Raw genomic sequence first — 27,545 nt, 5'->3', positions numbered from 1 at the left:
CACAGTAAACCTTGACAGACATATGGTTTAGGTGAGTAGATTAAAAAATAATGGAGAGTATTTATATTTTATACAACATTTAGTTACCCATGTACTAATTCAACTTCTTGAAAACCTATAGAATCAAAACTGAGACCAAGTTATTCCAACAATACCTACGATACAAACACGCAGATTTCCTAGTGGCTCCAATCTGAAAAGCTTAATTTACATGCCAGTTGGGATCTGTGATTTCTTGCTTTTTTAGTTTTTAGAACATGATCCTGTAATGGGGGTTTCAATCCTCTCTTTCCTCCTACATAGTACAAACAGTTTAAGAAACAAAAGGTGAATGAACATCTGTGGTGATAATGGATCCTAAGCACGGGTTTTATTAGAGGATGACTGTTCATGAATTCTCTTGGTTACAAGTGTGCTAAATTGTGCAAAATGTTTCACAAATTAAAAAGATTCTACCCACACACAAAAAAATGAATTTGGTAAGTAGTCTACAGCTAAATACAAAAATATACTTTTAAATGACATATCTGATCTCAGTGATGATCTAACGAGAACAATTTGAATGAGGTAACTGTACAACTGTGGAACAAGCCTCAACAGTCTTTCATTAAACAATAGTCGATGATTTGCTCTGCTCATAATGTACTTGTTGAAAATGTTTCATGCAGTTTTGGCAAGCGGTTTTAGTGCCTAAATTATGTACATTCACATGAGAACATTTTTTATCAGGACTCCCCTGTCTGTGCCAGAATCAGTAATACAAGTCATTGGATTTTGGAGTTTTACAAAACAAATTCAGATGTGGCACAAAGTTTTTATAGGATTAAGACCAGTGACAATCACAGAAATGATAATAAATCCTTGGGCATTTGGAGGTAACATTATTCCTATGTGAATGGAGCTTCAGTGATTAATCTTACTCCTATCCTACACATAAATGGGGAAATTTTGAGGTTATAAATGAGGCTAGTAAAATTCTTAGAAGCAGTCAATATTTTGAGTGATTCTCAGTAATGCAAAAGCACTCAACAACCTTAAAATATTCAATTTCTTCCCTACAAATTATGTGTGGTTGTGCTGGATATGTCTGTGTGAAGATTCTCATTCTCCAGGTCATGGTATTTCTAAGTGCTATATGAAGGCAACTGGACTCGCTTGGGGCTCTTAACGACGTTTCACCTCTCATCCAAAAGGCTTCAGAAGCCTTTCTAAGTTATAAGTTCTTTAAGAACTTAGAAACTGTGCTGGATAAGTGAAGTACGTGTGTCTGCATTTCTCCCCGTCGTGGCCTTCTGATTGTCCTGCTTTGTTCCACTTCTCATCGTCTTTGCCCCTGTGGGGCCAAGCTCTACATTTCCCCTCAAAGCTTCTTGGTCATGACTGACATGATGATGGTCAAGGCTTCACCATACTTAGAGGGCTCTCGTGATTACCTCCTGTCAGCTGTTATCATTATCATCATCAGCCAGTGGCTTTATGCCCTAGTCCCATCTCCACTTGAGCTGTGTGGTTGATCTCAGTACACACTGACATCTCTAAAACAATGTTCTGTGAGGGGTAATTTGTGTGTGTGCTCGCTGTTTTTTTAACTGCAGACATGAAACTGTAGCGGAGGGTAACCTATTACTTAGCATACTGAGTCATTCCCAAAACATGTTGTAAACATTAACATTAATTTATGGGCAGAAAATGTGCCTGCTGCAAAAAAAACAAAGAGTGCTTTCCCATAACACTCTGGGAGACATTACCCCCATTTATTTTGTAATAATTTGAGATACTTTGCATTTTACTGCATCATGCCTTACTGTGCCTCGAGGAACAATATAGAAATGTTAATCCCTGCAACAATCTGCCTCTATCTTTGCTACACGTTTTATTTGACTGCATTTGCATGCTGAGCCCAAAGAATAGCAACTACAAACAGATCCTCTAATCACGCCACTTCAGATGTAGCCATCAGGTTCACTAAGTCACGGAAGCACAGCGTATCTAACCGTAACTGTCGGAAAAGATAACACCTCCTCCCTCAAACAAAATCTGCTCTCCCTGATGCATTCCCTGCTGGACAATAAATCCGAGTTTGTTCCTGCTCCATCATCAAGCCATTTGCTGTGAAAAGGGGCCTCTCTGCTCCGTATGTCTCAACAGATGAAGAAACTGGCTGAGAAAAGTAATTTACTTATGGTCACATTCATGCGTCCATGGAGTCATTGCACTATGAGGCCTGTAACATACTGACTGGGAGATGGCAGGGGAAAGGCTGCGAGGAGCTACAGAGGACTGTGCATAACATCAAATGAGGGGTGGGGTTAAAAACACCAATATTTGATGTGCGGAAGAGGGACTTCTCAAAATGTGGCAACTCTGGCAGGCAATAGACAGAGCGGAGGGTGGAATATTATCTTCAGAGTGACATCTTTTAACCTTGACCTGGATGATAGCCAGTAATTAAAACCAGAGCATGGCCTCTGACATTGGCAGGTTGGAAAGCATGAAAAGATTAAGCTGGAATTAATGCAACATCATTGCTCTTTCAGATGTGAAATATCTGCGTGTCAAGCCCACTTCCTCCGCTGTGCACACACATTTTTCACCTTACCACTTTTTAAATATGCAGAACCAGCAGGTCTGTTTGTTCTGTACATCTTGACTGGAAAATTGCCACCAGTTACCACATTGTGCACACAGATGCGTCATAATAATCCTTTTTAAGGGCACGGGTGCTCAGTCAGGGACCCCATCCAATCCTTCAGCTTGGTGGAAACCATTTGTTGCCAATATGTGTGACCCTGTTTCGTCTTGGGTAGCAAACAAACAACAAAAACAACAATGCAATAGTAGTTCTGAGAATGTGCCGTGTTTGCGTAGTCTGCTTTGACCCAATTTTACCCGATTTTTAGGAGGAGAGTTGCATGTGCCTCTGCAAAGGGTGCGATGTTACAGGGAGGTTTGAATTATTTAAGCTGTTGGGTCTGATGTTATCGAAACACCGCTCCAGCTGGACATTGCCCAGCATATGTGGCCACTGGCATATTATACCATGCATGGTCACTGACAGAGAGGAGAGGCCAGGGGGTAGAGAGGGAGAGAGTGACCGGCAGGAAGAGAGAGAGAGAGAGAGAGAAAGAGAAAGAGAAGGAGGAATATTGTGGTTTTAATGAGGCTGGCTTATGTCTCCTTGTTATATGCATAGCACAACACACAAGTATAATGAGTTTAAATTACTAAGAGAAACTGGTCCCTAAAATAAAAACGTGTGGCCACATGGAATGTCCCCCCCTCTGTCGGTATCAGTCAATTCCGAATAATATAACACAAACATGGCACTGATACTAATTTTAGTGGCGGTGTCGTTGGAGGGGGACAGACAGCTGCCAGACCGCTCGCATTTAAAAAACAAACAACAAAAACAAAAAACCCAAAACGTGGGTGGGTGAGTGGGGGGGGTTTATTCCAAGGTTAAGTTAGCCTGTGCTCAACAGTCTTGTCACTGGTTGCAGTTGCTCGTGTCTGACAGGGTTTCCAGCACGTCGGGTCAAAGCACGAGGCTGGAGTTTGACAGTGCAGGTGCAGGATTTTCTGAACAGGAGACGTCCAGCGCGCCGTCGTTGAATTGCCCGTTAACGGGAAAGTAACAATTGCCGCCGGAGCCCTGGTGTCGCATTGTGTTGCCGCTCGACTGTCCTGAGAAGTCGAGTCAAGCCGAATAAAAAAAACCATTTGACAGCGCCATTGTCTTAACTGCATTCCCGCGGGGGGGGGGGGGCAAAACAAAACACATTTGTTGCGTACGCTGCCCCCAACTACACTTCATTCCCAGGCGAAATCTCTAAAACCTCCATCATACCAGGCTGCAGCGCCGCATCCCCAGACCAGCATCCACTTCAGCATGCAAGCGGAGGACCTGTTAAACCGTCAATTATACTGCGGTAGCTACACAAACAGCAGTTGTTGCATGTGAATGAAACATTGCTATTGAGCGCGTTTGCGCCCATTTCCAGCTTTTCATCCTGGCAGCGACATGTGCCAAACCTAACAAATCACGTTACATGAGACACACCGCAGGTAAAATGACAAACATGTAAAAAAAAAAAAAGGGAGAAAAAGATCATGATAATCTCACCAGCAGCGATACGGCGTGTGTTCTTGCTTTTTCTTCTCTCTCCCGACTGGGTTTCCTTGGAGTTAATGAGGTTCAGACGTTCGGTCCGACTGATTTCTCTCTCACCCCCTTATTGTCCACTGGGTTTGGATTTTTTTTTTTTTTCCAGCGGTGAAATAATAGGGAAATCGGCGTCCTCTCGCAAAGCTCTGCCCTCTTCAAACTAACCTTCCCGCCCCCTCCTTATACCCATTTCAGATTGGCGCTGGCCAGGAGGGGCAAGCCCCGGACCCGAGGGCTGGTTGAGAGGCTGTGATCTGCCAAGCGGATCAGTGCCCACATGGACGTGCGGTGGACGTTTGCGGGAGGGCTCTCTGTTAACCGACCAGCTTGTCACTGATGCGCTAGACAGCTGGAAGGGACTCCCCCCCTCCACACACACACACACACACACACACACCCACACCCCCACCCCTCGCGCGTTATTGCACAACAACCTCCCAGGCGAGGAGCGGCAGGGAGTGGGCCCACTTATTCAGCGCGCTCCGCGGTCCGAGCACTGACGCAGGTGCCCAGGGTCCGGGCCGCGACTGGCGAGAGATGCCAAGCCTGTGAGCCGCCACAGACTGTGATATAGCAGTCTCATCTGAGTCACTGCAGCAGCGGATCTTCCCCACTCTGTGACCTTGGGGTGGCGTGGTCTAATCAGAGAGATGAGCTGAGAAAGATCTGGGCAGGGGGAGGGAAAGATGAGACGTCTCACCTCCATCTCAAAATGTGCCCAAGGTGCCCTTGTGCGAGGCAGGCAATGTCACCTCTAACCCCTGCTCATGCAGCAGCAAGTATTAGGAGATTGAGCATGGACCGGGCCAAGACCCAGTTGTGTTTGTGTGAATGTTTGTGCGAGCGGCGAACTGTCTCTGACCTAATTTTGTTCTCTGCTATTTAATGTACAAGATCAAATATATTAATATAACTGGCAAAATTAGAAAAAAAAAACTGATATGAGTGACCTGAATGATACATTAGTGGATCTGAAAATTGCTGCAATCCATTTGCAACATGGATATGTTTTGGATTTAGAGCCTAACTGCAGAACTTTTCCTTCACTAACCATGCAAGAGACCGCTTGTAAACACCCTGCTTTGTTTTCCTAAATTCGTTTACTTACATGTTAGATAACACACATGTTCTTACTTGTGTTATTGGGCCAAGCATGCAGATCTAAAATAGAGGTTGCCTCTTTCAGTATGATTGCAAGACACAGGCATGCGGAATGCTTGTCATTCTTATGTCCCCGCGCCGCCGACAGTTGATGTGTTCAGGTTGTGCGTCCGTCCCATTCTCGTGAACGAGATTTCTCGGGAACGCCTTGGAGGAATTTGGTCAAATTCGACACAAACATCCACTTGGATTCAAGGATGAACTTAAGAGAATTTGGTGGTCAAAGGTCAAAGGTCAAGGACACTGTGATCTCACAAAACACGTTTTTTGGCCATAACTCAAGAATTCATATACTAATTATGACAAAATTGAACACAAATGTCTAATAGGATAAAATAATGAAGTGATGACATTATATATCCAAATCCATATATATATATCCAAATGGTCAAAGATCAACTTCACTGTGACATCGCAATGTTCTGCCCATTATTCGACAACATTAAGTCAGGAACCAAACGGGAGATTGTGACAATATTTCCTGCAACTTGGCTGGTTGATGGAGGCATACAGCTGCGAGGTGGTAATTCTATTTAAGACTTTAAGTATGTCTTCATCTACCCATTTCAGGCAATTTTGAACATGTTGCAATGGTAACAAAAGTATTAACTGGCCTTAAATATACAGCACATCACTGCTAAATATTACATGAAGCATTTGTAGTATACTGTGTGCCAGTGGTACTCCTGGTCATGTTGGTGCTCTGGATGCTAACGCGGTCAGACAACTGCAATGAGAAGCAAACCAAATAAACAATTAACATTCATGAGTAATACATGAGCAACTGTTGCAGCCAAGCCCTCTGATATTTAAGTTATCGTATCAGCTCAGATAAGACCCAAACCTTCTGGTGACTTTAGTAAAAAATGCAAGTGTTTGTGTTGAAATTCATTTAGCAAGATAAACAATGGAAGAGTTAAAGTGTAAGTTCCCTGTTCGCAGCTCTTCTTTGCTTTATTTTTGCAACTCACTCATTCTGCTGCGATTTTGCTCATGTCCTTAACATGGCTCAGTGGAGCGTGGGTTTAGACCTGTAAACGAATGATGATGAACCTCTCTTTGAAAACAAAAAGCTTACTGTACAGTATGGTACATGCATATATATATATATCAATAAAAGGAGGGTCACAAATTGTACTTTCTGTCACATTGTATTTACTATTTGTTTTGAATACATCTGTGCCAGAAATATGAAACTGCGTAACACCATGGCAATAAACCTTTTTTAAATTTAAATTTAAATACAGAACTGAAACTTTCATCACCTTGCAGTGCCTTTCAGGAAGGGAAGGGGAGAAGTGGGATTCCTCATTGTGCCCTTGTGCCAATCTCATTTATCATTTTCATTTATTCTTTTATTGTGAAGCTCTTTGAGACTTTAATTGTAATTACAGGCTGTAATAAACTTGATTTGCTGTGAGCTCTTGGGGGCAAGGAGAGAGAGAGGTGCCGGCCATTCTGCCAAGGAGCCTGTAAGCCATCAATACAGACAGAGTTTGGGTGTCTGACTGCATTTTTTTTTTTTAAATTTTGGGGAACAATCATTCATGCTTCACAAAGTTAAAGGGTTTTGTCTATATCATCAATGCTACCTGCTGTGTAAGATGCATATTTCTTTAATATCTTACTTCATTTGTTTTGTGTGTAACCTCAGTATGTGAGAATCTACTCCTGGTAAATATGACCATCAGGAAGCGTGACATTCTACATCCATGTAACATTTTGTTCAGCTTTTACCTTCACCTTACCTTTAAAGTATGTGGCTGAGCAGAAGAGGTAAAATAAATCAAGCACAATGTTCCAGTTTCATGCTTTTTACAGTTACTATGCGCCTAACATTTACTGTAGCTTCCTTTCAATAATTCCTTGTGCTGGCATAATCACGTCCTCTGGCTAATAATTACAGACTCTGGAAAAACCGACACTGAGATATGTGTATGTCTCGGCTGCTTTTATTAATTAGTCCCAGCTTGTGGACAAAAACCGGTTGGCTTTTCAAAAAACTGTATGCAGAAAAAGTGCGACCGTTTATTTAAAAAATGGCCTTGACAAATATTGTGAAGTGTAAAGAAAAAAGCTACAGTTTACAACAGACTATTTGAGAAAGATTTATTGGGTAGATATTTATAATTCCAAATTTCTGTTTCATTTCAGTGCATTTTAAGACAAAAAATGCCCAGTAGCCTTTGGATTTTGTTTAAAAATGTATTCTCAACCCTATCATCTCAGAGACAAATCTGACAACTAATGCATCTCTGAATCAGTCATTTTTAGCACATTCCTGATCCAAACAGTGTAATCCCCACGGCCACATTGTTCGAGAAGCAGGCTTGACTGGGGGTAACTCTGAGCAAGGCACTTAAACCTCAAGAGGTTCTGCTGGCCAGAAGGTTGCACTCCGCAGCAAGATGTGAACACATGTATCTGAATGTCAAGAAATCTCATTGTTACATCCAACCTTTCTCTTTTTGTTTTCGCTTCTGTTTTCGTCTTTTTTCTGCGCCCGAGTGTGACCTTTTCGACATTTCGTATTCTTGAAAATGAGGGTCTCTTGAAAATGAGTGTCTCTGCAGTTTTTCCTACATTCATCATCATACATTGAAAATTCAACCCAGGGGCTTGTGCTCTGGTTGTTGTCGGAGACACAGGTGCAAGGGTTGTCAGGGCTGATAAACAAATGCAAGATGATTTGAAGACTTGATGCTTTTTCTTTCATGAAGATTGAGCAGCGTGTTGGATTCTTGCAGATGCATGCAGTCTGTTGTCAGATGAGATCACCCACTGTGGAGCCCCCTTGTGGCAGCTCTAAGTAGATGCTTAAATAAATGATCAATTAGTTCCATAAAACTGTTTACGTAATGTGTTAAATATGAGAAGATATACAGATGGGTGACAAATTAAAGGAAAAACCAACATAAAATGTCTCAGTAAGGTGTTGGGCCACCACAAGCCGACAGAACAGCACCAGCGCACCTTGGCATTGATCCTACTGGTCTCTGGAACCCTAGCGGAGGGATGAACACCGTTCTTCCTAAAGATGTTCTCTCATTTGGTGTTTTGATGATGGTGGTGGAGAGCGCTGTCTAACACGTAGGTCCAAAATCTCCAATGGGTGGTCAGCTGGGTTGAGATCTGGTAACTACAAAGGTCATAGCATATGAGTCACATCATTTTCATACTCATAATACCATTCAGCGACCCCTTGTGCCCTGTGCGGAGGCATCTGCATTTGCTATCTTTCTCCACTCATTTATTAGGGTTTTCCCCCTTTAATTTGTCACCCGTCTGTATGTATTTACAGATGAAGCTTTGCACAAGTTCAGGCACAAAACACCAGTTTTGCACCACATTAGCTGATCCTGATTACCACTAATTACTTTGAGCACGTAATTTCAGGCAGTTCATTGAAGCTGTCAGCTCTTTAAGCCATCAGCTGCTGTATCAGTCAGTGGTTCCGCCATACTGCTCACTGTGTGACTTTACCACCCCAGCCTTTTCTGGTGCCCTAGTAATCAAATCCACTTACAGTGGTATGTTGCTGTAGGTTTGTCCCAAATAATGATGTGTGTTCCACATCTCAGCAATATTTGTTTGCAGGGCCCTGCTCTGCGCATCGCTGGTGTAAATTAGGAGATTCGTAATGAAAAGATCAGAATGCGTCGAAATAAAGCAATAAGGCTGCAATGCTCTGAACAAAGGTTTAAATTCTCCAAAACTCAAATGAATTCCATTTATGAACACAAAGGGACAACAAAACACACAGGGCTGTTGAATCTGAAAGAAAAATGCATGATTAGAATTTAACACAATAAGTCAAATTAGTCTCACATGTCCATCTTAAAAAAATAAGGATAAATAAAGTTCTCAGTTAAACTAACACGGACATAGGATATGAACTAAAGAGTAAGAGAAACTCCTCTAACCAGAACTGCCACCCCATGCAAAGGTGAGAAAGTGAGTGAGAGGGGAGGGCAGTCTTTAAATGAGGGATCAGGTGACATTAATCCGGTAAATGAGGGGTGACAAAGGGAGAAAACGAGAGCCAATTAGTGATGAGGAAAGGAGGGGAAAGGAAGTGAGGTAGGGTCGGAAAGGAAGTGGAAAAGTGAAGGAAAATAGGGATCTTTACTAGACCTGGGGCTGTTTGATCTTGAGCTGGGAGGATCTGACAGGGAGAAGCATAGAGAGCAGAATCTATGCTGCCAAATGTGTAAACACTTTAAAAATAATAGTCTTTACTTCATGACAGAAATGTTTCGGATCTAATGTGCACATTTACCACAGAGTCAGTCTTTGCATTTGCTGCATATTGCTTTGGAATTGTCAGCACTGTAATTAATCACCAAATGCTTTGGGATTCGGTAAATGCACACTGTTTGTCATGGTCCGCACTGCAGCTTGATACTAATTGCTTTTGAAAAATATTGTTGCTTGTTAACAAGTCCTCACTCCATCCATCAATCTGTCCACTCTCTGTAACTGTTTTCCTGTCTCCCAGCGTCTCCACACCTACAGTAAAAAAAAAAAAAAGACAAATAGGTTAATAGTTGTTTTACTCAAAAATGACCCAAGGTTCCTATGTACCGATCAGAATCGTGGATAAAGGACAGCAAAGCTGAGCGTTGGTATATATTATGTTCATCCAAAATTCAAGCCTCCACCCATTTATTTTCTGCTGCACTATAAGAACATTGCACTACTTCCTGTTGGGCACGGATGATACAGTAATGTTCAGTAAGTCTAATTTTTTTGTACATATTTATATTTTAAGTCTATTTTTTCATTTAGTTAGTATTTTTTGGGGGCTGATATTTAAATGTATTTTGAGTCCATGACTACCACTTGGTTTCTTGCTGCATGAATGAAAAAGACGGGGCAGTAATCTGAATTCACAACGTTTAGCTCAGAATAATCCCAGATGGGACTCTGGCATTTTCCACACACGATGTGTAACTGCTCTGAGGAGGAGAGGCACTCATGGCCAAACATGTCTATCTACAGCAGTGCTTCTCAATCCTGGTTCTTGGCGCCAGGGGTACAGCTAGTTTTCTATCCCATCACCTCGTTAATTGAAACTCATTGCATTTTCTCAGTATTCCAGTCATTAATCAGTCCTCGATTAGATGGCTGAAACGAATGCCAACAACATACAGTATTTAAACTGAAACCCGTCCGCAGTCCGCAGATGTATACACACAGTGGGCCCTCCTGAGACTACACTACCAGTCAAAGGTTCTAGAACAATTTAAGCAGTTGAAGTCCAGTGAATACATTTAATGATGCAAAAGTAAACTGCTAAACTGCCCAAGGTAAAAAAAAAAGAAAAAAAAGTTTCAGGCCACCAAAAACTGAAAATCATGTAAATTATACAGAAAACAGGCCTTTTTCAGGGAATAAGAAATTGGTAAACTTGCAGCTTTCTTGCAGCAATGGATGTAAATGAAACCTTGAAAACAAAAACCAACACTGCCTTAACAAAGGCAGTGTTGGAAAAGACTGTGTTACTACACACTCTGATGCATTATTAGGACAATACTGGACTGCAGGAAGTACTGTTGATGATGGAAGAGCGGCACGGTCTCCAGACTTAAACCTCATGGAGCTGGTTTGGGATGAACTGGACAGAAGGTGAAAGCAAAGCTACCTGCAAGCGTAACACATTCGTGAGAACGTCTGCATCAGTATTGGGAGGAACTCTGAACAATATTGGATTTCCATTGTAGAAAAAACGCCACCAAATATGTGTTGAGCTGCTTAATGAGTCAAAAATTGGATAAATAGTATCTTCAACAAAAAGATTCCATGATTCCTTGTTTTCAAATCTCCAATTGTTTATTTGTTCTATGCTTTAATTTCAGCAACACAGAGATCTTGAATCATATAAATTTAAATAACAGCTGGAAAAATGAAGTGTGTTGTAACCTATTTGACAGAAGTTTAAATTTGTGTTCAAAAATAGTTCTCAAGAGATCGCACAGTGTTGTGTGTTCTCAGATCAGACTGACTTACGTTGCCAGTTGTGTTTTTGTGCTGTATATTTTACAAAAAACAACCTGGTAAAATATTGTGTACTGCATGATACTTTATGAGCTCAACCCTTCCACTTAACAAAAAAAAAGATCAAGATGGGTATATGCCTGTATTTTTTATATTTAATTAAATTATGTCAAACAAGCATACTTTATAGCTTGACCACATTCAGAAGCTGTACTACTGTATATCAATACAATATTAATACAATATCAATACAATACAATACTGTCTAATCAGTCATCTGCCACATAGCATGTAAACAACCATAAACTCTCATAAATTCTATCTTAGGTGACCCAGATCACTGTCACCACCACTGAACATTACTCCAAAATCCTCACCCTATTATGTGGCACATGACTGGACATTTCTGCTGCTGCTTGAACTATTTGTCATGAATTAATGGATCCAACTTATGATTGTATTTGAAATGTATTGCAATTGTATTGAAATTCTTTGACAGTATCATAGCTCTAGGAATTTTTAAAAATTTTACTAAAAGCACAAGAGGAAAATGCAGAGGAGGATCCCAGCGGCTGAAACTGCATAATACTGTGGGTTCAACCCAGAACTATTTTTCAGTAGTTATATCAATTTCATGTGCTAGCTCTCAGTTTAAGCTGCTGAAGCTAAATAGAATAATAGGGACATAATGAATAATGCACATTTAATGTTAATATTAAAGGAAGGAAATTTAGCAAAAGCTTGGTTCTGTAACAATGCTATGGTAATAGTAATACAATGATGAATACTATTGACAGTGCTCATAAAATTCTAATAATGCTGGAAGACAAGTTACATTACAAATGTCTTTTTTTTGTAATGCAAGAGAGCATTATGAGACATATTCCTCATATTCTTGGAATGGGATTTTAGACTAGTGGGGTGATGGAAAAAGATTTTAAGTTCATGCCTATTGTTTATTTCTCACCTGGCATATTTGACTTTTATTACATGGATCAAAGCAAAGAGTAAGAAAGTATTAGGGGGATGATGCTGAACAAACGTCATTTGAGAAAATTCAAACCAGAATGTCACGTTTGGAAGGTAAAAACATGAGACCATAGAGCCACCTGCATGTGCACAGTGACATTGCATTTTTTTTTTTTTAACATGTGCATGTATGTCAAAATATATTTTATAAGATTTGTCACAACATCTTCTTTCTCAATTATAGCTCATACAGCCTGTATAATATATATCTGTCATTAAGGAAAATTTAGATTTTGCAGCAGTCATACAGACATTACAGCTTTAGATCCATGGATTAAACTGTGATCTGAAACCTCCCTTTAATTTGCACAAATGAATTTGTTTAAAACAACAAATATAACTAGGTATGCCGAAAGGCTGCTGTATGTTAAGTTTTATTAAACAAAAATCACTTTGTAAATGACCTTTATGTAGAACTCTTGTTGTGGACAAGATGTCCCACGTTAAGCAGGGAAATGTGATGAATTCAGAAACTGAAGAGGGAAAGTAGCTTATCTAGAAAGAGGAGAGACACAGCAGAGCTCGTGATGTTTCCTAAGAGGATGCAAAGTTAGTCTTTCTGTAGATACGGTTGGCTCTGGCAGCAGGAGCATTTGCTGCAGCGCATGGAAGTAGTAATTCACAGAAATTAATTATTGATGTGTTATGAGAGACAACCATATATCATTATGGCATTTAAGGTGGGAAACAAAAATAAGAAAGAATAATTGAGTAGGCACAAGTTAGGTCATCCTGGGTACACAAGGGAAGAAGAAGCATACAAAAATCCACTTGCTGTCGTGCAAAAGGAAAACAAACACCAGCCTATAAGACCTGACCTTCTACAAAGGTGCATCATTCAGCTCTCTGTTTACTTTGGAGAGTCCACTGTGCCATAAGACGATGCAGTAAACGCTGTAGATCAGGCATATGGGAGTAAAAAACATAAATACAGGGGAAACACTCTGAGCCTGCAGCCAAGGCGGAACAGTGAACACTTCACAGCTTGAAAAAAAGTGAGCAAGGCTTTCATCAACAGCCAAAGGCATCTTCAGTGGCAGATAAAAAAAAACAGAGCATCGGGCGGCTGTGGTGGAAGAAGAACGACTTTACTGTATCTGGGACCCAAAGTCGGAAAATTCATCTCGAGGGATCTGTGGCTCACAGTAATTTATGATATACAGTAGTGGCAGGTTGTGGTTGATAAAATGCATATACTGAAAGTCTAAGCCAGCCACTTTAATCTATTCCACTCCACCCGTGTTTGTGGGTGTGACTGGAAGCTGATTCTGGTTTTTATTCGGAATGATAAGGTTAACATAAATCACCACTGGATCTTTTATTCCCAAGAAATTAAAAATTGATTGATTATTTCCCATTTTCTGACAATTAGTAAAGGGTGTGATGACTGCAATTGATCATCATGCTGGCAGAAGGAGAGTGATAAGAAGGGTCATGACCATTATGATTCACCAGAGGAGGAATAGTAATGAAAGAATTCTGAGGCAATTATCGCGTGAGCTCTGGGATTCCCTGTGTGGTCCACGGACCAACCGTGCCTCATGTCTTAAGTCACCTGAGATCTTCAGCAGCCTTTTGAATCTGTTGGACCTGTCCAAGAAAACAATGTAATAACCAACACCGAGGAGTTTGCATGACCTTAAGCCCCAATTCAAATGTCACAACTCAAAGCACATCCAAACAGCCCTGACACATCCTAAAGGACAAAGTCTGCGGAACAGTGGCTGTGATTTCTGTCTTTCTTTTTTTCAGCACACACAAACACACACACAAACAAGTGCTGGTTTGTGAAATGTTCATGTGTGTGTCACAGAGGCATGTGTTGGTGTGACTGTAGCTAGTGTGACCACAGCTTCCAGTGAAGCATATTAAATCAACAGAAGCAACTCCGCGCTAGGTCTTCGTCATCCTGCGGTTTCCTACAGAACAGAAAGCGCAGCTATACTTGTGAACAGTGGTCTATGTCACTCAAAATAATTCTCTTACACCTCGGTGTTCTGCACCTGTTTCTGTATTTTTCATTTATATTTATATTTTTATATTTTTTATATTTTTTATTGAGAAATTATTTTGATTTTCTTTTCATCTCATTTTCTTTTATTTCATGTCTTTTCACCAGAAAATGGGGGGAGGACAAAATACAGAATAATTCAGTCCAGTACAACATGAAACACTAAATGCAGCCTCCAAAATGACCATAGGGGATTGAATCACCATCATACCGTGTCAACAAAAAATGAACATTACCAGTAGGGCTGCAACAAACTCATTTCATTTTCATCATCAACTGATTTGTAGACTGCTTTTTTTTGATTAATCATCTAGTCTGAAAAAGTTAAAAAGAAGAAGATGAACGCAATTAAGCATATTTCCCAAAATGCTGAACTACTCCTTCGATATGTTCTTAAACATTTCTAAAGCTTTAGATTTTCATTACATTCAGGTCTGCTGTTTAGCATGCCAGCTCTTACCTTTGTTAATTTCTGTGTTTGAGGATCTGCTATAAATAAATGTGATAGAAAAGCTGCCGAATTATACAAAACCTCACATAGTTGCTGCAAATTTACAGACTGTAGTTGGATTTGAGTGCTTCTTCTGTTTTAGTAGATCACAATGTTTTAATCTCTCCGATTACAGTACTTCACGGAATCAAGAGATTCTGTTTACTGAGTAGAGAGCCTGTAGCTAATAACACTGTCTGGGTTCAACAAAGAAAACGGGAGCCATTATTTCTATTTATACAATCCCAAAAGGGACAATTACCAGCAAACAGTGTCAGGTTTTTACAGTTACTCAGTTGATACTGTACACATGGCCTGACATTTAAGGACTCTCCGTCCTCCGAATTTAATAAATTAGTATTTTGGTAATGAGGCGGCTGTGCCATCACACTGCGGGTACTGTATTTTGAAAAACACATTTCAAATTGAAAAAAATAACCCCATGTTTGCTGTTGGGCACAAAGCTCGCTACAGCAAGCTAGCCCGAAATTTAATCCACTACCAGTGGAGCCGCAGAGCTGTAAAGTCAAGGTGAGAAATGCAGACGGGAACCTTGAAGACATCTACTACTAATGATCGGATTTTCTTGGAAAATATATATGGAGGAGGGAATGAGTAACACTACCCCAGAGGTATCACAGTGGGGAAATTTCCCCGTGGCATGCACTCATGCAGTTAAGACTGGTCTTATTAACCCCACGCTGGAAATGGAAAAGGAAGAATGGATGATTCTAACCAATAATATTTTCCAAATATATATGTCTGGTACAGTGGAAGTGCTCATTTTGGCTGCCAGTGGAACTTTCACGGCAAAGGTTTTTCTGCTTCCTATACAACAGAAAGTGAATTTGAGGTGGTGGATCACACCTTCCACAATTGGCTGCCTTTTGTGTAGTAGTTTACCTGCACTGTCAATTCAAACACACTTTGCTACTTGCTTCTATTGCTGTTGTAGTTTAGTTTCACTTAAAAAAAAAAAATCAGTGACCACAGTTTTAGGGCTGCAAGTATTAAAATTATAATCAGCTAGTAGTGGCTACCATGTTCTTATTTTCAAGTCACAGTTTTTATCCTATGTCCAACATTTTGGTCCTGACTGAAATACCCTAATAACTATTGGATGGATTGCAATGAAATTTGGTACATTCATGTTCCTTTCAGGATGAATTGTAAAAACACTGGGGATCCTCTGACTTTCTATCCTATACTTGTCTCTCTGACTTTTCAGGTTGGTTTACACACTAAAATCTCTCTAAACAGAATCTTCATACTGTCCAGCTGAAATCCAGAGGATAGGAGAGAGGAGTTGATAAAAATGTTGACATGCTCATCGCTTTCGAACACAGTATTACCTAGGGTTCAGTAATTAAGCCTTTACAAGGTACAGTGAGTGATTTGGGAACATGTTTTTTCCTAACTTTTTGCTTCTCAGGCTACACAGAGGCAATAGCTCTACCCCCGATGGGTAGAATTATACCTGCATCCTGAGAGGAAGACCTGCAGTTAGTGCTCAGGGCTTTAAAAACAGTCCAAAGTCGTATGCACATTTTTTTCCAGTAATAGAAAATGGTTTGATTTATGTTGATATTTAGAGTCAATATTCTCCTAAAAGGAGAACATCAGTCAAAGATAATGCAGTAAAGGATTATATGATGAGTAAATACAATATTTTAGATCATATAGTATCAGGTAAGGAAAACTACAATTAATTTTGACGGCCAAATAATTAATTCCGTAATATGTTATTTGCTATACTGATGTAAATTTATATAAGCAGGAAATTCTCTTACAGTTTTCAGTTATTTTTTGACGAACCTCTAAATTCCTGTGCCCGATAAGATAAAAATTTGTCTGATGGATGGATAGATAGATGATAGAGATAGATAGATATAATAGAATCACTGTCCCACTCTTACAGAATATTCTCAACATTCTCTTTCTCTTATTCAGACGAAAAACTGACATGTTGCAGTGCATTTCATCTGACAACATAAGTGCTCTAACCTTGTCAGTGATGCTTCCACAGCAGTGCGGCTGGTGGAACGGAGTGTAAATCGGGAAAGCCTGTCAGTGATCGTGACACAGACAAAAGCACGGTTAGTCTAGTAGGACATACATTTTGATGGTGTATGTGTGGAATGTTACAAGTGGTTATTAACCATTTTTAACTATTTTTATTATTAACAGTATAAGGTGATTTTAACCTAAAGGGGATTTTGACCTACCAGTGATTAATGCACTTAAAGCCTTGTGCTAAAACAGTAGGTGAAAGTTATATTTATTTCAATCTTCAGTCTATTTCAATCAGAAATTTTATGTTTTCAACAATAATTTTGGAAATTATTTATCTGTATTTTATAGCTTCAAGTGACTGACAGGATGGATTGACAGAGAAAGGAGGTTAGCAGGCAAATGGTCCCAGGCTGAATTTGACCCAGGGAATGCTGCTTTCACGGTGCACACCCATTCCAATCTCCGTTTTAATGATCAAGTGAAGAGGGTGGTTCAGTCTCTCTCTTTCTCCTTTATTATCCCTTGCTGGCCTCAAGAAAGCTATCCTTGCTTTTATCTCTTCTTGTCAAGATTACTTGAATTCCCTCTACTGTGCTCTCAGCCAGAATTCACTCCACCTTCTGCAATTAGCACAACATGCAACCACTGTACTTCTAACCATCCAAGAGAGTCAAGCTCAAATCATGCCCATGTAAGCCTCATTGCACTAGTTTTCAGATTGTTTCATAAATTACATTTTAGACATTTTAATTCCTTATTAGCAAGGGTGCAACATCAGATTTACTGAGACCCCAGGGTGCTACACAATCTAGTGTTAAGTTTCAGTTCTTTGCCAGGTCTTCACTTCAAAGTGCCTTTGATAAACAGTAATTTTATTGTGTTATCTTGTATCCTGTGTCAACTTTTCTTTGTATGCCTCTGATCATTCTTAATTACCAACAGATGGTTTACTGGTCAATAAGTGCAACACTGTCTCATATGAATCACAGTCATGCAACTAGTTTCTTCATCTGATTTACAGTTTTCTTCAAAATTATATTGAGCGTAATGGTAAAATGTTCACTGCCATCATTTTTCAATGGTTTAATATAATATAATATAATATGATATGATATGATATGATATGATATAATAGCTCAATATATGCCATAGATATGGACAAGTTTAGGGAACTAAAATTATCTGAAGGTGGGGGAAAGTCTGTAATCAGTGAATATGTGAATGCTAAATCTAATCTATAGGAGACAGGGGGACGTGATCACATGCTATAAAGTGTGCTTTCTTTAAAAAAAGTAACCCCCCCATATTTCACATCACGAGACTGGATTAATCTCATCTGTGCATGCATGACTCTCCCACCAGCATTACTGAGGCATCTGCCAAATGTTTTATCACAACTGACTGTAAGAGTACATGCTTGTGTATTTCTTTTTATCTAATTGGAACAACCCCTCAGCTTGCCAATAGCTTAACTCAGGAGAGGGGCATATGAAGAAGTTTTGTCAGATGCATTAACACATAAAATCATGGCAATTATCGATATCATAATATTCTGTTCCAGTTTCAATTCCGTTAACACAGGGGATACTGCTAGAAAATGGTAGTTAAAATGTAAAATTTCTTGTAATAGTAATGAGCAGGGCTACAACTAATAATTTTTTTATTTATCGATTAATCTGCAGATGATCAATTGAGTTTATGAGGCCAAGTTATGAGGCTTCTAAAATTGCACGAGCTGTTTAACGAGACTAATCGGAATAATTGGGAGGTTTTCTTGTTTTTCCCATTCTGCCGTCATTGTGTGAACGCAACATTAGGTAGAGCAGTGCTTTCAGGTGCTAGATGAAAAGACGGCGGGCTCACCGAAGTTCATGAGGGGGAACCAAGAATGTCTGAACCGAATTTCATCACAATCCACCCAATACATGATGAAATTTTTTCTCTCAAAACCACAAATGCCAACCTGCTGTTGACACTGGAGGAAAAGTCAAAGGATCACCACAGCCATCAGGATTCGCCATCTGGGAACCACGAAAGTCTGTGCTAAATTTCCTCCCAATCCATTGACTTGATGTTGACATATTACACAATATGAGTGAAACCTTGACCTGACCTGCTGGTGTTGCTAGAAGGAAGGTTAGGAGTTTCATGGAAATCCATTCAGTAGCTGTTGAGATATTTCAGTCTGAACCGAAGTGGTTAACTGACCAACCAACATTGTCATCCAATGGTTAATGCTACTAGTAGTTGTAAAATAGTGTTTCTTTTGCATCATAGAAGGCTATATTGCATGGTCTTTTAAGTTATACTGTTAACTTTTTTTTGTCTTGTTTTGTTTTTTAACACTTTGTATGCAATCTTTCGTGGCAATCAAAGTATCAAATAATGCTTGATTTGATTTGAGTTATGAGGCTTTGTCCAGGTTTTAGTAATCACCCACCAAAACATGAATATTCAGCATAAGCGCTTAAAGAATTAGTTTCAGGAGTCCATGTAAGCTCTAGATTTGACCATGTGTAAAGATCTTGCAGGTCTGTAGGTGTAAGAAACTTAGAATGGCAAAGGTTAAATCAGGAAAATAATATTATTTTTATGACTTAATGGCATTTTACTTGGTTATGCAATTACTCCAGCACCCCCTAATCATATGCTGAGCTGAAATGGTGAGGATTAGCCTTGGCCTATTTTTCCTTCTCACGCTACAGTATAGAAGCTCTTCCACTTCTTCATACGTCTCCCTTTTCCCTCTTCATCCTGTTCCCTTTTTGCTTTTTATTACAGTACCCTCAATGATCTTGCAGGAGCCCAACACACATGATAATTTAATACGGCTTTAATGCTAAGCTGTGATGGGAAGCACTGCAAAGCTGAGGCGAAGCTGAAGGTATTTCAGTGTTTGTATGACCTTCTTTCACTGTATTGTTCTACTACAATTCTACCATTTTTCTAGTCCTTTTATTGTGTTGATATTTTCTTTTCACATCACCCAGTGTCCTTTTGCTTTTAACAAAGTGTATCATGGAGAAGTGAGTTTGTACCCTACTGACTGTAAAATTTTCAGTCATCATAGTACTGTGTCCACTCAGGTTGATTGGCCTGTCCTGTTCACTCAGGGATTTTTTTCATTGGTACACTTTATTCTGTGATTGCAGCCTGGGTCTACTGCCTTGTTATTTGTGCTCTTGTAGCACCAGAACGCTTGATGAAATCACTTCCTATAGCTACAGGAATTGTTTTTGCTGTCAGCACTTAACATCCCAAATGAATTAGGGAAACAGCTTTTGTGTAGTCTGCTCCCTCTTTTTTGGACAGCTGATGTGACAGCAGCTTTTTGTACGGTCTCTTGCTTTCATTTTTCAGACAACATTATGATGGATGCGCTTATGCTGTTATGTATTCACCAGTACCTTGAAAAATGTAGTTGTCAGCAAGAGCAAATAGGTTGGGAGTTTGAACTTTATACATCGCACAGTTTACATGTTTCATGACATTCTGACATGCCACAGTAGGAAAAGCACTGGTGTAAATACTAAATAAATGTTGGCTGTCTTGGATGCTTGAATTTATCCTAGCATCCTTGAGTGTGCATGGTTAATGTGAGACTTAGTAATACATTGTCCGCTATGGTTCATTTTAGACCTGGATTAACCAACTAGCCTGCTGGCAGAAAAAATAACTATTTTGATAACAGAACAGAATTTTTCAAGAATTTTCAAGAATATTTCAAGCATAAATACCAAGCACTCGCTGATTCCAGCTTCTCCAATGTGAGGATTTACTCTGTTTTTTTTCATTGTAAACTAAGTAACTTTGGGTTTTGAACTGTTGGTTGAACAAAATGAGACATTTCAAGACTTCACCTTGGGCTTTTACAGCTTGGTATATACATGTTTTACAATTTCATTGAGCGAGACTGTCATCTGTGCAAGCAGCCTATTCAGACCCATAGTTACGTTTTATTGTTAAGCGACCACTAGCAGTAATTACAGCGGGAGCAAAGGAGGAAGTCAGGTGACGTAGTATATAGAGCTACAAAGTCCACGTTAGGAGGAGGTTGGGTGGATGGATGGGTTGACAAAACACAAGACTGTGACACAGGAGGCCGCTGATTGCTTCCCATTTGAAACTGATAGTGTTGTTCTTTTTATCCATGACCACTCCACAACCTTACCATGTGTTTATTATCATAACCATGACGATGAACGTCCTCTAACCTTAAGGAAGTACTTAGTTTAAACAAATCGATAATCTTTCCCTCAACCTAATTAAACCGTGACCGTTCCACAATCCTAACTACGTTTTTATTATTGTTACTGTGACGATGAAGATCCAGTACACCTACCAATGGTACGCTCCTATGGGTCTTATTTTAAGGGTAGGTACATGTGACCTATATGGTCTTTTAAGTTGGAGGTCAATTGATTGAGAAAATAAAAGACAGGATAAGGAAAATAAGTTGTTTGTTAATTCCAGATCTTGTTGATTGCTAACTGAATGCATGAGTGAACATTCAGTCCTGGCAACACATTGCCTACATCACACTTGGAAATGAGCACAATTTCTCAGGTAACATGTTTTGTATCCAAAAGGTAAGATAAATGAACTTTCCACAGCGGAGAGACAAAAGAAACAGAGAATGTTCTGCCATTGAACTTGTGGTTTTGGAGATGATGGCTATGGCTTTTGGACAATGTGCACGTGGAAAAAAAAAACAGACTTTGACTGTAGCTTAAGTATAACTAATAGTCAGACTTCAGATAGATGTTTAAATTCATCCATTGCAAAAACCCGTCTAGTTGTTGACTATATTAAGTTGGAGTAATTTGTCAGGAATTCTGGGTAAATTAAGTCTTCTTTTCAAACTAAAAAACATGACTGAGCGAGCAGTTGCTTCAAACTCTTTACCTCCATTCAGTCCTGCAGAAAATGTTTGCCTTCTGAAAGAATTTAACAGTTACAAGGACATTTTACTGGGAAAATTCACTGAGGAGTGTAAAGATCTCAGCACAGTGCAGACCTGTCCCGTAGCTGAGCTGCTGTGACTCCTTAATGTGGCAGGAATCAGTTCTTTTGTTCAGTCAGGCTCAGGAGAGTGTCCCTGGACAAAAACGACTCATGACATTCTCGCTGCTGTATATTACTAACATGTTAATGCACTCACTATAAACTCTTTCCCTTCTCATTACTCACTCTGCAACATTGTTAGCAAACCATGCATTATGAACCACGTTTTTCTCTTTTTTTGGTGCCACTGATTGTTAACATGGAAACATGACTTTTAGTTAACCTGGGAGTACGTTGGCTAACTTTTTAGGTTTAAAAGAAGTCCATCTTTACTTTTGTGAAATTATCTGCACTAGACTAATCTACGTGCAAAAAAAAGACTGGCAGTCTAAAATATGTTTGTGAAACTGGCACCTGTTCGTGTTGCATACAACTTTCATGGTGGAGGAATTTTAATCTTTGCATTATTCACATCTATAACACTTAATGTAGTGTCTAGCTCCTCAGCTGTGGCAATACCTTCAGGTAATATCTCTGATTAAAGTGTTAACATTTGTAACTACCTGCTGTTTTGCTAAATATCACAGTGTTATAGATTACTGTCATAAAATGTATGGTAAGAAAATATACTGTAGATGCTCGGCCAATAGCTAATTAGGCAGGAGTAACTGCAGTAACATTTGGTGATTGTTTTATGATCTGATATAAAGTGGGTTTACTTACACAGGGTTTACAATGTGGAAAAATGACTGGTTGCATATGGCGAGTGAGTCCCTGGTTTGACATGTACAAGACATGTCTTACATGTCCTACATATCCTGTACATAGGAAATACAGAGCCTCTTTTCCTCCTTTGGGACAAAGGGTAAAATAAAGAAGTCCTTGATGTAATAGCCAGTGTCTCATTAGAAAGATTGGACAGGCTATCTGTTGCATTCGAGTTCAAAGTGACCTTCGCCATGTCTGGAGTGGTGATACAGGAGTGGAGAACTGACAGTGAATGTAAATCACGTACCCCTTTAGCTGATTAGAGTGCCATATGCAGTCGAACAGGAAAAAATATGGAGGACCACCCAAGTGCTAAGGTGCAAAAAAGTGCCACAAATAATGCATCTGCCTCCCAGGAGCAAGTCTTGAGAGAGAATGACAGGTTTATGCGTTGATTTTTAATGGCGTGTGTCCTCCCTAAAGAGAGCAAGCACAGACTGTACTCCGAGTCACTTGGCATCATAACCAATATGACAAACTGAGGTTGCAGCTGGGAATACCAAATGGTAGAAAAGGACAGGCTTTTATCACAGACATACTGCAGGAATGTGAGGAAGTAAATGATGGCAGCAGAGTGTTTGGATGGGTGCACTGTACGTGTGCTTGTACCCATCTCTAAATACTTCCTCATACATAAAGGCCCTGGGGGAATTAGAGCAATGAGAGAAGCTATGGGATGGCTTTTTGCAATGTACAGTAAGCTGTGGGAGACGTGTGAATAGTTGCATTCTCTGAGATGAGGTGGTTCTTGTGAATCTGGCTGTATTGAGGCAGGTATTTAGTCTAGCTGTTCACCAAAAAATGTAATTCTGGGAGTGGTAAAAAGGCAGCTTATTTATTTATTTATATATATTTTTGGCATTCACCATCAATTGTAGAGACAGTAAACTAGAGACTAGAGCCAATATGTGTAATACTGCTGCTACTCTGTGTGTATCTGCCTAAAATACCACCGTTTAAATGAGAGCCTAACTACAAGGGGTCTTCAACCATGACCCTGTAGGTCCCTGCGAAATGAAGAATAGTTTACAACAGCGAACTCTTGTTTATTTCTCCTGAAGCCAGCTCAGTGAAACCATGAATCGCAATCACTATTGAAATCAGAGGTCTACACTTTTATGTCTCCAGTCACTGCACAAAATAAGTTGCTGGAGTAAATCATATCTTACACAAGGTATGTTCTCTGAATCACAAACCTTGGAAAAAAAAGTCTCTCAGTGTGGGTTTATTTCTTCTCTGCACCATTCTTGCAAAGTTACATCTGTGGTGTTGAGTTGGCATTGCACATCATTCATTTGGAACCAGATAACTCAAACGTTTAGTTTTTGTACAAAAGCAAACCAGAAATCTTGTGGCGTTTAGGACTGCAGTTTGAGAGTGTGAGCTCACATTTTGTAAGAATTTGCAGCCAACATATATTCATCATACTTTTCATATTTGATTCAGTTAAACATCAGACAAAAAATGTCAGAGGGAAAGTAAATAAACCTTATACCATCAGTCTTTTATCTTCATTCTCAGGTCGACTGAGACATACTCTTAATAATTCTGCATTTTGCTTTTAGGATTCAGCTGTAACCATGTTTGCCCGATGGATGGATGGTGAAAAGTAACTAAGTACATTTCATCAAACACTGTTTTCCATTAAAATTTAGATGTACAGAACTTTACTCAAATATTTCCATTTTATGCCACTTTTTTACTTCTACTCTCCTACAATTCAGACCCAAATCCTGTACCTTTTACTATGATGAGCTTATAAAATACCTCACATTGTTAAAGATTAAACCAGTGATTTCCAACTACAAAAAAGTGTCTGGTCGGGGCCCCTTCTGTCATTTTAGATGTCAGTGAGTTGTTAGCAGTTCCACCAAAAATACATTTCCCCTGTAAACCTTAAGATGATTTCATTTAGATAACTGTTTGAGGCCCAAAGACGTAAAAATATCCAATATTTGTCAAAACAAACAATGATTAGAAAAACATCCGAAAAGCTAACACAAATTTATGAAGCTGAACCGTGTTCTTTTTTCTTCTTATTTACTCCATTATTCATATTATGACCCCTCAGATTTATCTTGTGACCTTTGGAGGGGGCCTGACCCATAGGTTGGGAGTCCCTGGACTAAGGTAACTGCTCAGTAGTTAGAACTAACTGCAACTCAACCCAATACAAAATGCTACATGATGCACTAGTAACAATCTAATGATATAATATAAAATATAGTAATGTATCAATCACAGGGGACATTTTTCTGCAGAGCTTGGACATTTATTTTCGAACATATATAAGTACATAAGTATATTATGTTGATTATACTTCTCTACTTTTACTTAAGTAGGGTTTTGAGTGCAGGACTTTTACTTGTAATGGAGTATTTTTGCATTGTTGTATTGGTACTATTACTTAAGTAAAGGATCTGAGTATTTCTTCCACCAATGGTTTGCGCCTGCACAAAGGTTTGCCATCTTATTCTTTTACCGCATCATCTTAGACAAATTGTGCAAGTCCAAAACTTAATTCAATGCTGTCTCTTGAATCTGTCAGTCATGATATATCTTTAAGCATGGGAGTTTGTTTCCCATGTCTTTTTTCAAAGAACAGGATCAAAGTTTATTCTTTGGTGTAAAAAGCCTTAACCTTAACCTTCTTTTTTATTTTTAGGATTCTTTGTGCCTAGTGTTACAGGAAAGGCAAAGCGATGCTAATTTTATCTTGCTAAAAATACAGATGAAAAGGAGTACATTGTTACAAGTGCAGCCTTTGTCTGATATCATGAAGGAATAGGGCAAAACCTTGACACACAGAGGATCAGAACATGCCTCCTCTGAATTATTTGGTTAGCAATAACAGTTCTGCTCTAGAATTACAAATGATCTATTTAAATGATCTTTCAGACTCTATTTGCCTCCAAACATGACCCATAAACCATTGTTTTAAAAAAGATTTTCATGCAGAACTTGTTTAAAATTGAAATGTTTTTTTTTCATTTTATGCAATTTGCTGTAAAATACATATCATATGAAAATCTAAAAAATGTTCTAATAATTTGACATACTTTAATCCACATGTAGATTCCCTACTGTGTCCCAATGCCACTTTCTAAGGAAAAACTCTCTAAAGAAACACATGGAAATTTCCACATTGCTCCATAGTGAATTCTCAATGCTGGCCTTTACTAGAATATTTGATGTAATTGTGAATCGTTTCTTAAAAGAAAAGAAAATATTTTCCTTTTACACTGGATCGTATTATTGTATAGAAAATCACTGCCACAGTTGGAGTATCTGACAGCATCACAATTATTTTCATAGGAAAAAAGCCTGTTGTCATCTCCCCCACTCAGGGAGGTTAGAGGTCAGGGTCAGCCTACATTAGTGTCATCCCTGAAAATGTTAGCTCTCCGAGCACAGTGTGAAATAGGGAATTGAAACCGTGAAAATGCTTGAATTTGAAGAATTGCGAACTTTACAAATCCTTACTATCTGAAGAATAAACCCAGAGCTAAACAGGAAACTAAAATTGATTATTACCTATCATGGTTGAACATGGTTTTCTTTTTGTACCATATATTAAAAGAAAAGAACACAAGTAACATTATTTGGAGAGATGGTCCATACTGTTATGTACACATTTGTCTGTCCAACTGCGGCAGAATGAACCTGCTCAGCAGCTTTATTCAGTGCAGTGGGTGGAGGTGAAATAATAACAGGGGCCATGTGAGGGCCGACACAAATCCCTCAGGGAGGGGTTCATCTATATTTGGCAGAGAATAATAGTTGTATAGTTTTAAGAGGAAGAGTGACAATAATGAAACAGAAAAGTATAAGAATTCTGATTTGGTTGTCTGTGTGCGATTTGTGAAATCGCCCAGACCATTATTGAGGAGGAAGGACACAGCACTGAGACACCATCCAGAGGATCAGAGTGGTATTACAAGAGGAGAGCAAAAACATGACTAGGAGTTGACTTTCTTTTTTCCTCATTCATCTGCGAGAAGGCTTTCTGAATCACAGCAGTGGTCACCAGATGGTGCTGCAAAGACAGGTTTGATCCATGTGTTGTTCGTCCAGGCAGGAGGATGAAGGAATGAGGAAGTGGAGGGGCGCTCGCATCAATGTAATCACCATAACTCTGGTGTCTGGCAGGCAGACAAGTGACTGATGGAGGCTATAAATCCAGCACAAGAGAATAGAGGCTATTATATATGCTATGGAGGAGAGTGGTGCTTTGTACTTTAGAAATTAGAGACGTCTCTGGGGACAGTGCTCCTTACTTTTGAATGGAAAAACCATATCATCACTACAGACAATTCTCCCTCTACTCGTCAGTTTGAGCATCAAATGAATGGAAGTTGTTGCGTGGAAGTGGATGGATGGAGTGCTGCTTGAATCACAGCTAAAATGGAAATATGTTCATCAATTTATATATTTATTTTTTCAAATGTCATGAATTTCCTACTTTATTGAGGTGTTTAAATGTTGCTAATGGAAATTAACAAGACAGTAAGCCAAGAAATAAAGAAATTAAACAAAAAGACAGGTACATATCAGACATATCATGTAGATAGCAGAGTGAAAAGACAATTTTTAAAGAACAATAAATTAAAAATGTGAAGTATAAAATCTCTCAAAATGGATGTAGTCAAGTAAATTATATATTAGACTTTAGTAGATGACTTTACAGAATGTACTTTGTCACTGTCCACTGCTGGTTTCCACAAATCTCATCATTTGCCGTTTGATTTCATGCACTTGAAGTTGAAGTGTCAAAAGTTCTGTTGTTGTGGAAGCGGTTGTAAATAATGATATGAGATGAGGAGGTGCCAAACAGCAGGGAAGCTCAGGACATTTTCCAGGAGCCCAGAGGTTGGCGGTAGGATGGGCGGTGGGCAGGAAAACAAGAG

General features: G+C 39.3%; 1 protein-coding gene and 1 long non-coding RNA gene across 2 annotated transcripts in view; both read right to left on the bottom strand.

Annotated features, from left to right (window-relative positions):
* The window catches only part of gabra3 (gamma-aminobutyric acid type A receptor subunit alpha3), an 86,263-nt gene extending 81,847 nt beyond the window's left edge, over nucleotides 1-4,416 (bottom strand). The window contains exon 1 of the mRNA XM_040151517.1: nucleotides 4,124-4,416. The gene's annotated coding sequence lies outside the window, so the exon portion shown is untranslated. The remainder of the gene's footprint in view (nucleotides 1-4,123) is intronic.
* A 3,042-nt stretch (nucleotides 4,417-7,458) lies between these two features.
* On the bottom strand, nucleotides 7,459-9,275 carry LOC120802986. The gene is made up of 3 exons (XR_005709277.1): nucleotides 9,250-9,275; nucleotides 8,300-8,465; nucleotides 7,459-8,142 (listed from the first exon to the last, which is right to left on the bottom strand). It is a non-coding gene; the product is annotated as an uncharacterized LOC120802986 (long non-coding RNA).
* Between the last annotated feature and the right edge of the window lie 18,270 nt (nucleotides 9,276-27,545).

Source organism: Xiphias gladius, chromosome 17, assembly GCF_016859285.1.
Source record: "Xiphias gladius isolate SHS-SW01 ecotype Sanya breed wild chromosome 17, ASM1685928v1, whole genome shotgun sequence".
Classification (NCBI taxonomy): domain Eukaryota; kingdom Metazoa; phylum Chordata; class Actinopteri; order Istiophoriformes; family Xiphiidae; genus Xiphias; species Xiphias gladius.
This window is presented reverse-complemented; position numbering and strand designations above follow the sequence as displayed.